Source organism: Haemaphysalis longicornis, unplaced genomic scaffold (genome assembly GCF_048455015.1).
Source record: "Haemaphysalis longicornis isolate Haplotype H1 unplaced genomic scaffold, Haemaphysalis longicornis Haplotype H1 scaffold_26, whole genome shotgun sequence".
Classification (NCBI taxonomy): Eukaryota; Metazoa; Arthropoda; class Arachnida; order Ixodida; family Ixodidae; genus Haemaphysalis; species Haemaphysalis longicornis.
Window position 1 is genome coordinate 1,689,642 of NW_027526319.1, and position 12,823 is coordinate 1,702,464.

The 12,823-nt window shown below is 43.7% G+C and overlaps 1 protein-coding gene across 2 annotated transcripts in view; it reads right to left on the reverse strand.

Moving 5' to 3' along the window:
- The window catches only part of LOC144172786 (uncharacterized), a 37,515-nt gene extending 29,069 nt beyond the window's left edge, over nucleotides 1-8,446 (reverse strand). Inside the window, exon 1 of one of the 2 annotated variants that reach the window (XM_077701390.1) lies at nucleotides 7,756-8,446. The gene's annotated coding sequence lies outside the window, so the exon portion shown is untranslated. Of the gene's footprint in view, nucleotides 1-2,076; nucleotides 2,094-7,755 lie in introns of those variants that run through there. The other variant, XM_077701391.1, reaches the window with a different exon arrangement.
- Between the last annotated feature and the right edge of the window lie 4,377 nt (nucleotides 8,447-12,823).

A 12,823-nucleotide genomic window follows, 5' to 3' on the forward strand; every position in this document is an offset into this window, starting at 1 on the left:
TTGCTTAAGCGCCAGCCCAATAATTGTAGAAGTATTCTTTGTGCTACAATTGATGACATGGAATCGTGGCTCAAGTTGCCCAAAAATAACTTTTCGAAGAACGACCGGCCGAGCTTTACTGAAACCTCGCTTGATAGTTTTGAGGACACGTTAATTCTACAAAACGTGTGCGTAGCCGTTTACAGAATCACTTTCTAGCAACTGAGCCCTAAAACAGCTGACCATAAGCTACCTTCTAGTAAGCCATGCAACGAAAACTACTGTGAACCAATCACTATAACTGAATCAGGCGACTCATCTTCTAAAGGCGATAGTGTTTCGGGACCTACCTCAATGCGGAAATTTTCGTCTGTGTGTATGTCCGTCTGTCTGTGTGGCCCTCGATTCAGCGGCCTGGCCAAAAGTTAAGGAATTTCTGAAACAATACGTTTATATAAACAAATGTTTCCGAACTATTCACCCTGGTCGAAATGTTTGTGCTTGTTAGCATCTTCGAACAAGAAGAAACCCTAAGGAACACGTATGTAATATACCTTTCCAAGTATGTAATATACCTTTAGCTGTGTCACGATTTTCCCGCAGAAGGACGCCACTCGAAAGTTTGAATAAAAGGCGGGCGGAAGGGTGAAGAAAACTGATATAGAAGGGGCAAAGTAACCTTCGAAAGGACGTGGAAAAACGCAATTGATTGATGGTAGTAGTTATAAGATTGAGGAAGGAGGGGAAAGAATGAAGGGAAGGAGACTGGGGGAAGCATGTATGTGTAGCGAATTGAAATCGTCATTGCAAAAATCTCACGCAACAAAATAATGGTAATCGCATCACATTTAAGGGATCTGCTTGAATATATGTGTGGCCAGATGGTTTAGTGCTTTCAATAAAGACGGGCATGGTGAACGTGTGAGTCATAATTACCCATGGTTAGACGGAGAATAAACTAGGAACTGCCGCCGAAGTGTTGCTTTAGGAATTGCCCGAGCCCTATACGTTTGTTTAGATAGCAAATAAAGTTTTTGAAGTTTTAGTGTGATAAGAATTCCTTGCCTACTTCGCCTGTTATTGGTGTGTCAGCATTTCTCTAACAGTTTCATCGCAGTATGAAGTCAACTGCTAATTTAATATTTAAACGGGGGGATGTTGGGGGTAGTGGACGCGTGGGAACAAAAACTCAGAGAGGTAACAGAAAATGTATGGTATGTGAAAAGAATAGAGTTTGTCAAGAAAGTCCACCACAATTGCGGAAGAATACTGATCGCATCACATTGAGAGTAATAGGACAAGGGCAATACACAATTTTTTTGGCCAAGTTTAACTCTGCTTTGCACTCTCAGTTATTTGTTAAAATTATGGCTGTAGAATTTATGTAATCAAATCATAATGCTGATATACCCGCTGATAGTAAAGTTGCACACACATTGTAAACTGCCAGGGGCATAACCCCCTACAACACGGCCAGTCATGCATATATGTCTACATGCACAACCAAATTTGGCTCATATTCGTGTCCGTTAAAATCTCTAAAAAGAAATATACTTGAAAATTTTTCGTTATTACTATCGGTCAAGCGTTATAACGTACAGTGTAAAGCTTTCTCTCCAGCAACTGGAGTCAATAAAGACAAGCCAACGACGAAATTGCCTGCATCGCCACGCAAAAAATGTTATCCACCGCTAGCAATCTACAATCGTTATGAGAACATTTTGTAAGTGGCCACTTAATGTCAGCTCCAAACACTGTGCCCATGCTCACACAAAAACTGCTACAGTTCGCCTGAAAATGACGAACCTACCATTAAGTTCGCATCGGGTGCAGAACTGAGATTAAAGCGACTATGCTTCTCTAAATATGCTCAAAGGAACAGAATGTGTTGCACACGACTGGAACAGTTACTGTAGGCAGTGCACTCGTCAGGTCACAAGCTGCGAGAAACCAGGAAACCAAACTAGCACCTAATATAATCAGTGAGAGCTGCCATCGGAAACGACGTTCCTGAAACCGCTTTGTAACTATCTGACAAATAAAGGTACTTTTCTTGAATGCATACGTGTAATACGTATAACACACTGTTTTAGATACCTTGGGCGGAATTTTCGCAGTGTGAGCCATTCACAGTGCACGGTGAAGCGCAAGCAACGAAATCGGACCACCAGAGTGTAACAGAAGCGGCTGATGAGACGCTGAGGTTAGGAGGTGCCTCAGGGCTTCGTCTGTGTACCTGCTTCTGAACAAACTCTATTATCTTTCCGCTAGTAGCTAACACGAGAATTTTGTACGTCGGCGATTCACACGCAACTCGCATTATTGCTTTCGTTGGTATAAAAATACATACCAACGTAATGACGCAAAGTATACGTTCGCCATTACCAGTTCGAAGCCTTGAAGGTACGTCCTTTGGGTAACAAAATTTACCCTCTCAAGACGTCTTCCAATTATCGTACCCATGCCCGTGTTTACACGCCGCGCGTGTCGACAAAGGCTATTCTATAGTTGCGGATTTTACCTCCAATCCCAAGCTATTTTCCAGGTCCAAAGTTTGTGTTTTCGAGTATCTTTAAATCGCAACAGTTTCTCATTGTAACCACTAAGCAAACATATTTTCAGAAAGAATGTTTTTCTTTGTTTAATGCCCTTGGAGCAGCATGCCGTCACAATACCCTACTCGGAGCTCGAAAATTGTCGCGAAACCTTCTTTGAAGAACCTGATTAAAACCCCACAACAATTTTTCTCTTCTACATTCGCAATAAAGCAAGCTCTCCATCTCTGAGGGGAGATATCTGGTATTTTGTTTATTTCTTTGCGGCCTAATTCTAATGCTCCTTTTTGTCATCTACAAAACCTTGACGCACAAAAAGTAGCCTGAAAGGTTAAAAACGGGGCAGCCGGTGACACATTATCACCATTATATCTGCATTGTACTATCACAGGAGAAAATGCCTTTGATATCTAAAGCTATCCGTTGTATGTTCCCACGGAAGATATTTTCTAACTGAAGAAATGGCGCGGTTGGCGTTTACAGGAGGGGAACTTTCTAAAGATAAGTTTTTTTACCTCACTGACGGCCAACTTTATACAATGGGAGGGTACATAATGATGATGATTATGATGATAATACTAATCATGGTGAAACGCGAAGCTTTCTTAGAAAAACGCACTGCAGGAAAGCCATCCACAAAACGGGTTTCAACAAAGGCTGTGTGAAGAAGAAAACGACTCCCGTGGTCGGAATCGAACCTGGGTCTCTTGCGTTAGGAAGCCAACGCATAGCCTATTGCGCCATTTGCATTTGTATTTTCATATGTACAGTGAATAAATTATTATTATTATTATTAATATTATTATTATTATTATTATTATTTGAACAGACCGATTTTTTTACTCAAGTTGTTCACGATGGCTTGAGGAGCTTTGTTCCCCGAAAATTTGAAAAGAAAGGCAATTTTCCGCGTTGGTTTTCTGCTGAACTTAAACGAGCTTTGGGGAGGAAAAATCGAGCGCACAAGCAAGCTAAGAAAACGGGGCAGGAAAGGTGGCAGAATGAGTTTCGTCAACTCAGATCTCTTTGTAAATGTGTGGTTAGGCGCGATAGGTCGAATTACATTGCCGCGGTTGAGGCTGATGCAACACGCAATGCAAAAGCTTTCTGGGGCCACGTCCGTTCTCAAACATGTAAAAATTTTCCTGGGAACATTAACCTCATCGATGAACGAGGAGAGAGCATATCGGATATTGCCAATGCCTTTGCGCGACAATTCCGTTCCACTTATGGCAACAACAGTGCAGCTTGCCCCCCTCCACAATCTCTAGGTTACTGTAAAAACTCAGAAGTGCTGGTTTCGGAAAGTCTCGTTTTGAAAGCTCTGAAACAATTGAAGTCGTCATTTTCATGCGGCCCTGACGGCATTCCTTCTGCCGTACTGAAAGCGTTTGGTGATATCCTAGTTCCAGTATTGACGTGTATATTTCAAACTTCTTTCAAGTCTGGCAAGTTCCCCGCTCGTTGGAAGAAGTCAAGGGTTGTTCCTGTATTTAAGACAGGTTCTAAATTGGACCCCATGAACTACCGACCGATATCTATTCTATGTGCTGCTTCTAAATTGTTTGAGTCAATACTGCATAAACTACTCACATTCAGTATAAATACCACATTAATACCTGAACAGCATGGTTTTTTCGCGGGCCGATCGACCACTACCAATCTCGTCAACTTCATGCTGCATGCTTCGGAAGCTGTGCAAGGGAGAGGTCAACTTGATGTAGTCTACTTTGATTTAAGCAAGGCTTTTGATGTCGTCTGCCACGAGCTCTTAGCCAAAAAACTATCGGAGCTTGATATACAACCATCCCTGATATCTCTTATATGCAATTATCTATGTGATAGGTCATGTTTCGTGCATGTAAATGGACAGACTTCTCTTTCCTATGAGGTCACCAGTGGTGTCCCTCAGGGCTCAGTTCTCGGGCCACTTCTCTTCTCAATCTTTATAAATGATGTCGCGACAATATTTAATGATTGTAATTTTCTTTTATATGCCGATGATGTAAAAATATTTAAATCTGTTTCCAACTCTGCCAGCTGTTCCGCTCTCCAGAGAGCAATCTCGTCCTTCTCGCATTGGTGCTCATGCAACAAACTCCTCATTAATACATCTAAAACTAAGGTAATGACATACACAAGAAAGACTGACAACATCTTGTTTCCCTATAACATCAACGGTGAATTACTGCCACGTTTGGTAGAGGTTAATGACCTAGGCGTCACTTTCGACAGTAAACTGAGCTTCTCTCCACATATTCAGGTAATTACTCGTAGAGCTCTTCGATCGCTTGGCGTTGTCTGTCGCGTGTCCAAGGAGTTCAAGGAGCCGATTTCTCTTCTCAAGCTCTACACAACTATATTTCGTCCTCAGCTTGAATATGCATCTGTTGTCTGGAACAGCACGAGCAAAACAAACCGTAAGCTTGTAGAAAGGGTCCAAAATAAGTTCATATCTATCTTCAACCATCGCTTTGGCGATAGTAGTAATTATAACCCTGGATCGCCCTCTTCATTGACGCTATTATGCTTAACTTCCAGGCGGAACAAGGCTGATATTCTCTTCCTCTTCAAAATTATGCACGGCATAGTGTCTTGTGGTGAGCTGCTACAGCATGTTCGTCTTTATGTGCCGCAAAAGTGGACCAGGAAACATGATACCTTTTGCAACCCCAATTGTCTGCGTGTCTTGTGCCCTGTGTGCCGACTGCAATGCACGTACAATCGGTACTCGGATTACCTTGATATATTTAATGATTGCCCTACTCTGTTTCGCAAACTGTCTGTGAGTTTGTACTGGCGTAACTGCCAACTTTTCTTATTCTGCATTTGTCTTTTATCCTTGAGTTCATGCACTTAAATGACTTTCATTCCGTAACTTCAACATAAGCTATCCTTTCGTTTTTTTTGTATTTTGTATTTTATTTTGTTTTTGAAAGATGTGTACATTATGTTTCGTGTGTTTCTGTTTCCGTGCGCCAGCACAAAGGCCGACCCCGGCTGTTCCTGGGCACGCAAATAAATGATTGATTGATTATTATTATTATTATTATTATTATTATTATTATTATTATTATTATTATTATTATTATTGTTATTATTATTGTTCTTTTACCAGCTGTTGATGCATTTCATTGCTGTCTTATACCTTTTCTGTGCGCCAGCACGACTTGATTGTGTAAAGTCGGTTGGATTGCACTATTTTATTTCTAATCTTCTTTGCAGTTTTTTGTAGGTCTTTCTTTCTTTTCTTTTTTTTTGCTCACTGAGTGTTTATTAGCAAATTGTTGATGTACTACAGTGCTGCATTTTCTCCTCTGAGTGCTCCAGCACGAAGGCCTCCGCTGTTCCTGGGCACTATAATAAACATTGATTGATTGATTGATTGATTGATTATTATTATTATTATTCTTTATAAACTTCTTTATAAACTTCTTCATGGGGATATTTTGTGTGACGACTTGGTTACACTTATCAATGTTAACTTGCCGAACAAACTTTTCCGAACATTTCGAACTTTTAGAACAGATGCTTTAAGTAGAAGACGCTCGTCCATCTGCAGAATACAATGTGCATATAATGAATATTCTGATCGTCTTGATATATTCCAGAGCTCTTTTTCTTTGTTCTCAAACGACTTGAAAACTGTTGTAGCTTAAGTGCCTTTATGTCATTGCAAATTAATGTGCCGTATTTATTTTAGGCAAATCATGTTCTTGTTTGTTTGTTTTTCACATTTCCTGGTTTTGCGTTGCTTGAATTTCTGTAGGTTTGAGTGCCAGTGCTTGTAATGCTGAGCTTCTTTCAAAGTTGAACCTTCCGAACATTTTGTTATGAAACCTTCGTTTTATGCGTATAACTTATCTCTGTCATGTTCAGTGAGTATTTCCTGTTTTTCACGTGCCTTGAACATTTCGCTGTCCGAGTGTCATGGCTTGCAACGCTAGGTCTCCTGTTTCTGTTCTTTTCTCTTTTTTTTGGCTGTTTTGCTTTCTGAGATTACTGTAACTATCTTTACTTTATTGTTTCTTTCATGCATACGGTTTTGGGTGTTGTGTTGTCTTGATTTTAGTTTGTTTTTATGTATGTTTTGTATATGGTGTACCAGTACCAAGACCCTAGGGTTGTTCCTGGGCACCGAAAATAAAGGTTGATTGATTGATTGATTGATTATTAATATTATTATTATTATTATTATTATTATTATTATTATTATTATTATTATTATTCCGACACAGTTAAAGAAGTTTGGATTTTAGACTTTGACCATGACTCAGGTTGCACGGGCTTCGCGTATTAACCATCCTTCTCTTAACAAAGGGGCTTTGATTTTTTCGCCAATTTCCCCGGGGAGCCAACGGTGTTCGGGGGACGCAACTGAACCTTTTGAATGGTTTGCTGGGAGAGTTGATTCGTGGCGTTCAAAAAAATTTATAGTGCAAACCAAACAGGGAGAAAGAAGAGAGCCTGTCCTCTCTACGTGTCTTCTTTGTCCCGTTGTGGTAGTGCTGTATTTTGTTTTATGAACCTTTGTCATAGGATTATGGGTATATAGCCGCTATTTAGGACTGCATTATTGAATATTTGTCCATGTTATCGATAAAACCCTTGCTGATTTATTTCTAAAGCTTCAACGTCACAACCTTGGTAGTTTGAGCTAGTTGCCTTGCAGTCTCTAGATGGCTGTTAGAGATTTCAGATTGTATTAATCATTTTATCTCTTTTATAAAATAAATTACTTCACACGTTGAAAACATGCGACCTATTTGTACGGCCAATACACAGACACATTTGGCTTGAAAACCAAACATGGAGAAGAGCGGAAAAAACATCAATCAATACTGTGCCCTTCAAACGCTTCTCAAGCGTTCTTGCAGTGCCCGAAAAGCTTTCGCGCGTGCTGTGTCCCACGTGCGAGTTTTCAGCCTTTCTGTGACGATTACAAAACAATAGAAAAAATCCCCCGAAAGAATTCTCTTTTGGCAGGCTGGTTTTCAAAAGTAAAGCCGCCGGAAGAACAACTCCGCCTAAAATTATCTCGGCTCGCTCGCGCATCGAGCTAAAAATGTCAATTGTAACGCTCCTGACTTTGCACCACTCCCACTGATTTGGTACCGGACAGCAAAACTTGTAACGAGACCTATCACTGTTGCAGAGCAAATGGCAGCGGTAATTTAGAACTCCCAAGAAAATGAGCTCACGTAAAATCGAAATGACTCACCTGTGTTGTAGGGGCGCCTTCCACGAGAGTATTGTCGTCGTCCTTGCTACGTAGCCAGGAAGAGGTGCTGCCTCAGCGATACTTGTTTGGATGACTGTAGAACCAGCTTATCTCGCAGTAGGAGAAACGCGGGGGAGCGAGATAGAACGATATGGCAAGAACGTGCGGCAATACGCTCGCGATAAAGAAGCGTACAAGAGTGCAGCTCCCGTACGCGCGGAGTCGCGCTCTGTCTCCGGTTTGCGATAACCTACTGTGGGCTCTTGTCGCCTCCAGCTCGTGAACGCATTCCTCCTACCATTACACTCAGGACATGGTGCGAGAAGCAGGGCTATTCCTACGAGATTTCCGTCTTCTCTTTGCGTCGTCTACTTCTCTTTCTTTATCGAAACTTTTTTTCGCACCTCTTTCTTCGTCATTCAAGCCGCAAACGCTTCTCGTCCACACTTATCACACGCGAGCTGGCGCGCAAAACGACGTTCAAAGGAGAGGCCCGGCTGGTCAGACAAGAGCGGCAAGAGCGGCTAACTCCTCCGCCCGATGAACATTACCGGCACCACTATCGCAGAAGGGCTATCACGGCTAGGGAGAGACCGCAAGAATGACGTCAACCTGTCATCCGCCTCCAGGTTCGTCTGCATGCATGCGAGTGTGTTCTGTAAGGGCGTGGCCCAGTGTTGATAGGAGCGACGCCAGCGCTCGCTGGGTTTCGGAAGTCTGTCATCGTTCTGGCTCTTTTGCGCAACGAACACATCGTGGCGGGAACAGGGAGTCGAGAAAGGGGGCCCACGCACGCAGACGACGTCACGGACTCAACAGAAGAACACCGCTGCGAAGAGAAACAAGAAAGAACAGAGAAGCGATCCCGGGAACCTCCTGCGCCCCGAAAAGTTTGTTTAGGTGACCCGCTTAGGCCGCGGGTGGGTGTGCAAACAAAGCGCCGAGCCGTAGTCGGTCGACATAAAAAACGGGGCTGCGAACGCGTTCACGGCCTTTGCTGGGACGGATAAAGCATGTGGCACAAACGGGTAACAATCTCAGCGCTGGTGCAGGGCAACAATTGCTTCGGACGAGGCGTTGTAGCCTTTTAAACTCTGTTCCCGTTTTTAGTATTGCAGTTTAGGCCAACGATGTAGAAACGTCCGCAAGATATCTGCGCCTTTGACTGCTTTGCCGCGGTTATTTACTTCGTTCTGTAAATCACCGGCTTCATGCGGCTTGAGGTACGTGATTTTCACAGCCCTGATTCGAACCCCAGCGCTCGGAGTTACGTGTGAGGACCAGCTGGTTCTGTACATGCTGTTCTGTGGAAAAGGCAACTCAGCTTTCGATACTCTTGCACACATCTTATTAAACTTTTACCAACAAAAAACGTAGTTTGTCACCGGTTTTATACATTACGACAAGACAAAAAGAAAGGCTCTAAAAAATACAAAATTTTGGGAAAATGCTTGAGCCTTCATGAAAAAAGAATCACAACGCCTTTCTTAAGAGAAAGACGGCTAAAATGTGAAGCTTTCTTCCGTGAAACGTAACGCAAAATTCAAAATCCAAACTGTTTTGACCGTGTCAGAATAGCATCGAAAAGACGACGGATTCATAACGCCAGGGGTGCAGGTTAGATTCCGACCGCTGGGAGCGGTTTTTCGTTATGCGCTTTCATGTGCCTTGCTTATCATCATCATCATCGTCTTGTGGAGCCGATGATGTAAAGTCGGCTATTCTGCAGTGCGTTTTCCTTGACCAACGGTACCTTCACAGAGGCGTAGAAAGCTTCGCTTTCAAATGTTTCCGTGACATAGTGCATACAAGCTTAGTAGCTTCGCTCCTCTGAGCGACTGAGAGAATTTCGTGTAGGTGCTATGTCATGTGCAAATAGAAGTGAGCGTCTGGGTGTGTTTCCGTGTTGAAGGTTGAAAGCGCCGCACAAGACGAGGGACAAGTACACAAACGAAACACACAGTGCTCGAACTTCCAAATTTATTATCACAAAACCCGGCTACCACATATGAATCAGACTTAAAAAGCAAAGCAACGCGCCTAATTTCAACCAACCAGGAAGTAGTCATCATATCGCGAACACAAATAAAACCGCATAGAAGCTTACCGGACGCACGAATCGGCAAAAGTATCCGAGAGTAAAAGTACACAGATATAAAGCCTTTGTGAAAAACGTTATCAACGACGGCTGACAAGTGGCTGTTCGCCTCCCCTTTTTGACAAGTGCGTTGCTTTGGACAAGCACCATCATTCCCCTAGTTGACAGTGCTCCTGTTTTCAACGATTGGAGCACGGGATGCGCTAGCGACCCCGTCTGCTTGCGACGAACGATCGTCTGCTGTCGTCTGTCCAGCTGCGGATGCGGACCAGGGAGCCTGCATCGCTCGTTTCGGTACTCCTGAACAGGATGTCGTGCCTGTTCTGCGAGGAGAAGAGAGGCACTCTCGGGAACGTCATAGGGGAGTGCACAAAGCTCAAGACCCCCCCTTTCCTTTCCCCCAATCAATCTTATTCCCAACCCCCCCGCGAGCGATGGGAGACCTTGCTGTCCAGCCCCGACCTCGCCACTCAGTACGGACTGGTGGCCGGGGGCCAGCGGCTGCTGGACACATATGCGTCCCGTGACTTTAGGGAAACACCCCATCTGGTGTCTGCGCGCACACACCTTCTTTAAGGGCTCAGTAAAAGTTGATTCTCTGTCTCTCTCAACGGTGGGAGGGATTGAGATGATAATTAGCATGGCGTAACCTACATAATTAGGAACAAAGATTTCTTAGGACCTCTGACTACGTCGTATTCTCTAAAAACACTGCAGAAAGCGAGAAAATATGCAATAATGCAGCACTCAAAACTGCGGGAATGTGAGCCTGGCACAGCAGCTATTGTCACTTCTTTTTGAGAGTACCTTCTACGTTCATTTATGGTTCTCTCCGGCGACGTCGGTGCAGTGTACGATACATGAGGCTTTACACAAGAGTAAGGAGCTCGTACTTCTAGCAAACTTTGACACAAGACAAAGAAGGATAAGATGAAACACACGCTGGAGTTCCACAAGAATTTCTCGTTGTTTTTTTTAATTTTACGCATGCTTCTCCGGTATTTACAGACAAGCCATCTCTCTTGTTTCCTCGGTGTTTCCCCGGTGTTTACAGACAAGCTATTCAGCTTTGTCCGGTCTTTATATTACTCCGGTTGACGCATCTTTTCAATACAAACAATATCAAAACGCGCGTAAAGAGATAAACGTTCCTATATAAATGCCGCCCTGATACCGCCACTGTACCGCATAGAAGAAAGTGAAAAATTGCGCAGAAAAATAAGCAACTGTCGCTGTCCCTTAAACTGCTTATCTAGCGAAAAGGTCGTGCAACAGAATAGCGAAAACAGAGAACGCCTCGTGGCTGCCTGGCTCACGTCTCAGAAATGAAATAAACTACAAAGAAAAAGTCTGCTGATGCATTCCGTACACAGATGCACTCCGTGCAAAATGTGCGGTCGGTGTTCACCCGTATGTTACTGCTCAAGGTTCATTGAAGTCTTGTTCACTACACCTTGGGCAGTTGTGGAACTCTGGGTGCGGCATCGGTGGTCGTAAGCTGCCTGCTCCTTCGGAGTACAGTTAAACGTGGCTATAACGACAAAAGTTTGCATTTTTTTGTTACATCCATGTTTTCGCTACATGCAGGTTTCAAGTTATAGCTTGCGTGAATGAAGCTGAATCGAAATCGGAATGGTAGAGATCACTGAAGGTGAATTCACCTTTTAAGGATTTATTTCGCAGCAAAAAACTGCATCATTTGCGTCTGATGCTTTCGCACGAGCTTAGGCACTACACGGCACTCGAAAGAAGCGAGGTCACTTCCCGAATCGAAAAACATAACTTCAGTATTACGTTTTCCACATGTCTTGGTTCCAAACGCGTTTCAGGAACGAGACTTATGCTCGAAGGGGGCACATTTTCGCAAACTTGGTGCTCTTTTTCCCACTAAAAATTATTGAGAGGTAAGTAGCTGGGATACTGTACCGGGCAGCGGCGGCATTTAAAAATACGAGCTTATCTTGGAAAGGGAAAGTTTTCACTTTCTGGCAGCAGAACTCATCACCGGCGAGCCGACGCCGCAGATAGCAGTGAAGGCGTGCGACTACACGAATGAGAAGCGAGGCTAGCAGCTCAAACCTTGACCCTTGAAAATTGAAGTGCACCCCATTGAAACGTAGTTGCTCTTGCCACCTTGTGTCACGCTACACAAGCAAAAGATGAAGTTGGTGCTACGTTAGCCATGAGATGACGCTAGCGGCTCTTTCATCGTCATCATCATGACGAATTTTGTTTTGCGGGATTCTAAGCATTTTCATAGCTGCTGGCTCCTTAAAGTACTGCTAGTATTCGGTGAATTATTGCATGTCTCCGGCCGGTTTTTCAGTAAAAGTGCAAAAAACGGCTAATCAGCTTAGTGAGTTTGTTACATCCAGTTTTACCGCCGCAACGCTTTCGTTACATTAAGGTCACAAACACATGGTCTTCTATGGCGGCGGCGATGGGGAATTGAAAAACTTTGTTAAATCCAGGAATTCGTTACATAGAGGTTTGTTAATCCAGGTTTAACTGTATACCCTTCTCGTTTCGAAGTAACGGGCAGTCGGTGTTTGAAATAGGTGTTTTAGCTTAATGTGTCACGTCTTACCGTACCGTTTTCGTTCTACCGGGACGCGACTGCGCATGCGCGCGGGTACAGCGAGGGTCGCTACCACTCACCGAAACTGAGCCATCCTAACGGAACGAATCCGCACATTTCCAGTCGGGTACCGGAACAGCGGAAACGGTACGGTAACACGTGACACGCTGAACTAAAACTCTTCTGCCGCTTTGACGCTACTCCGCCGCACGGCCACCCAATTTTACTGTCGTATTCCGTTCATCAATGCCTGTAGTCAGTAGATCCCTGCGAGTGCGCTCTACTGCGACAGATGTAAACCAAGCCACACTTCCTCCCCACCTTACTTTTACCTCTTCTTCAACCTGGTTTTTCCACGCATGCTGATCGCATTACGAAGCTTTATGGGTGCC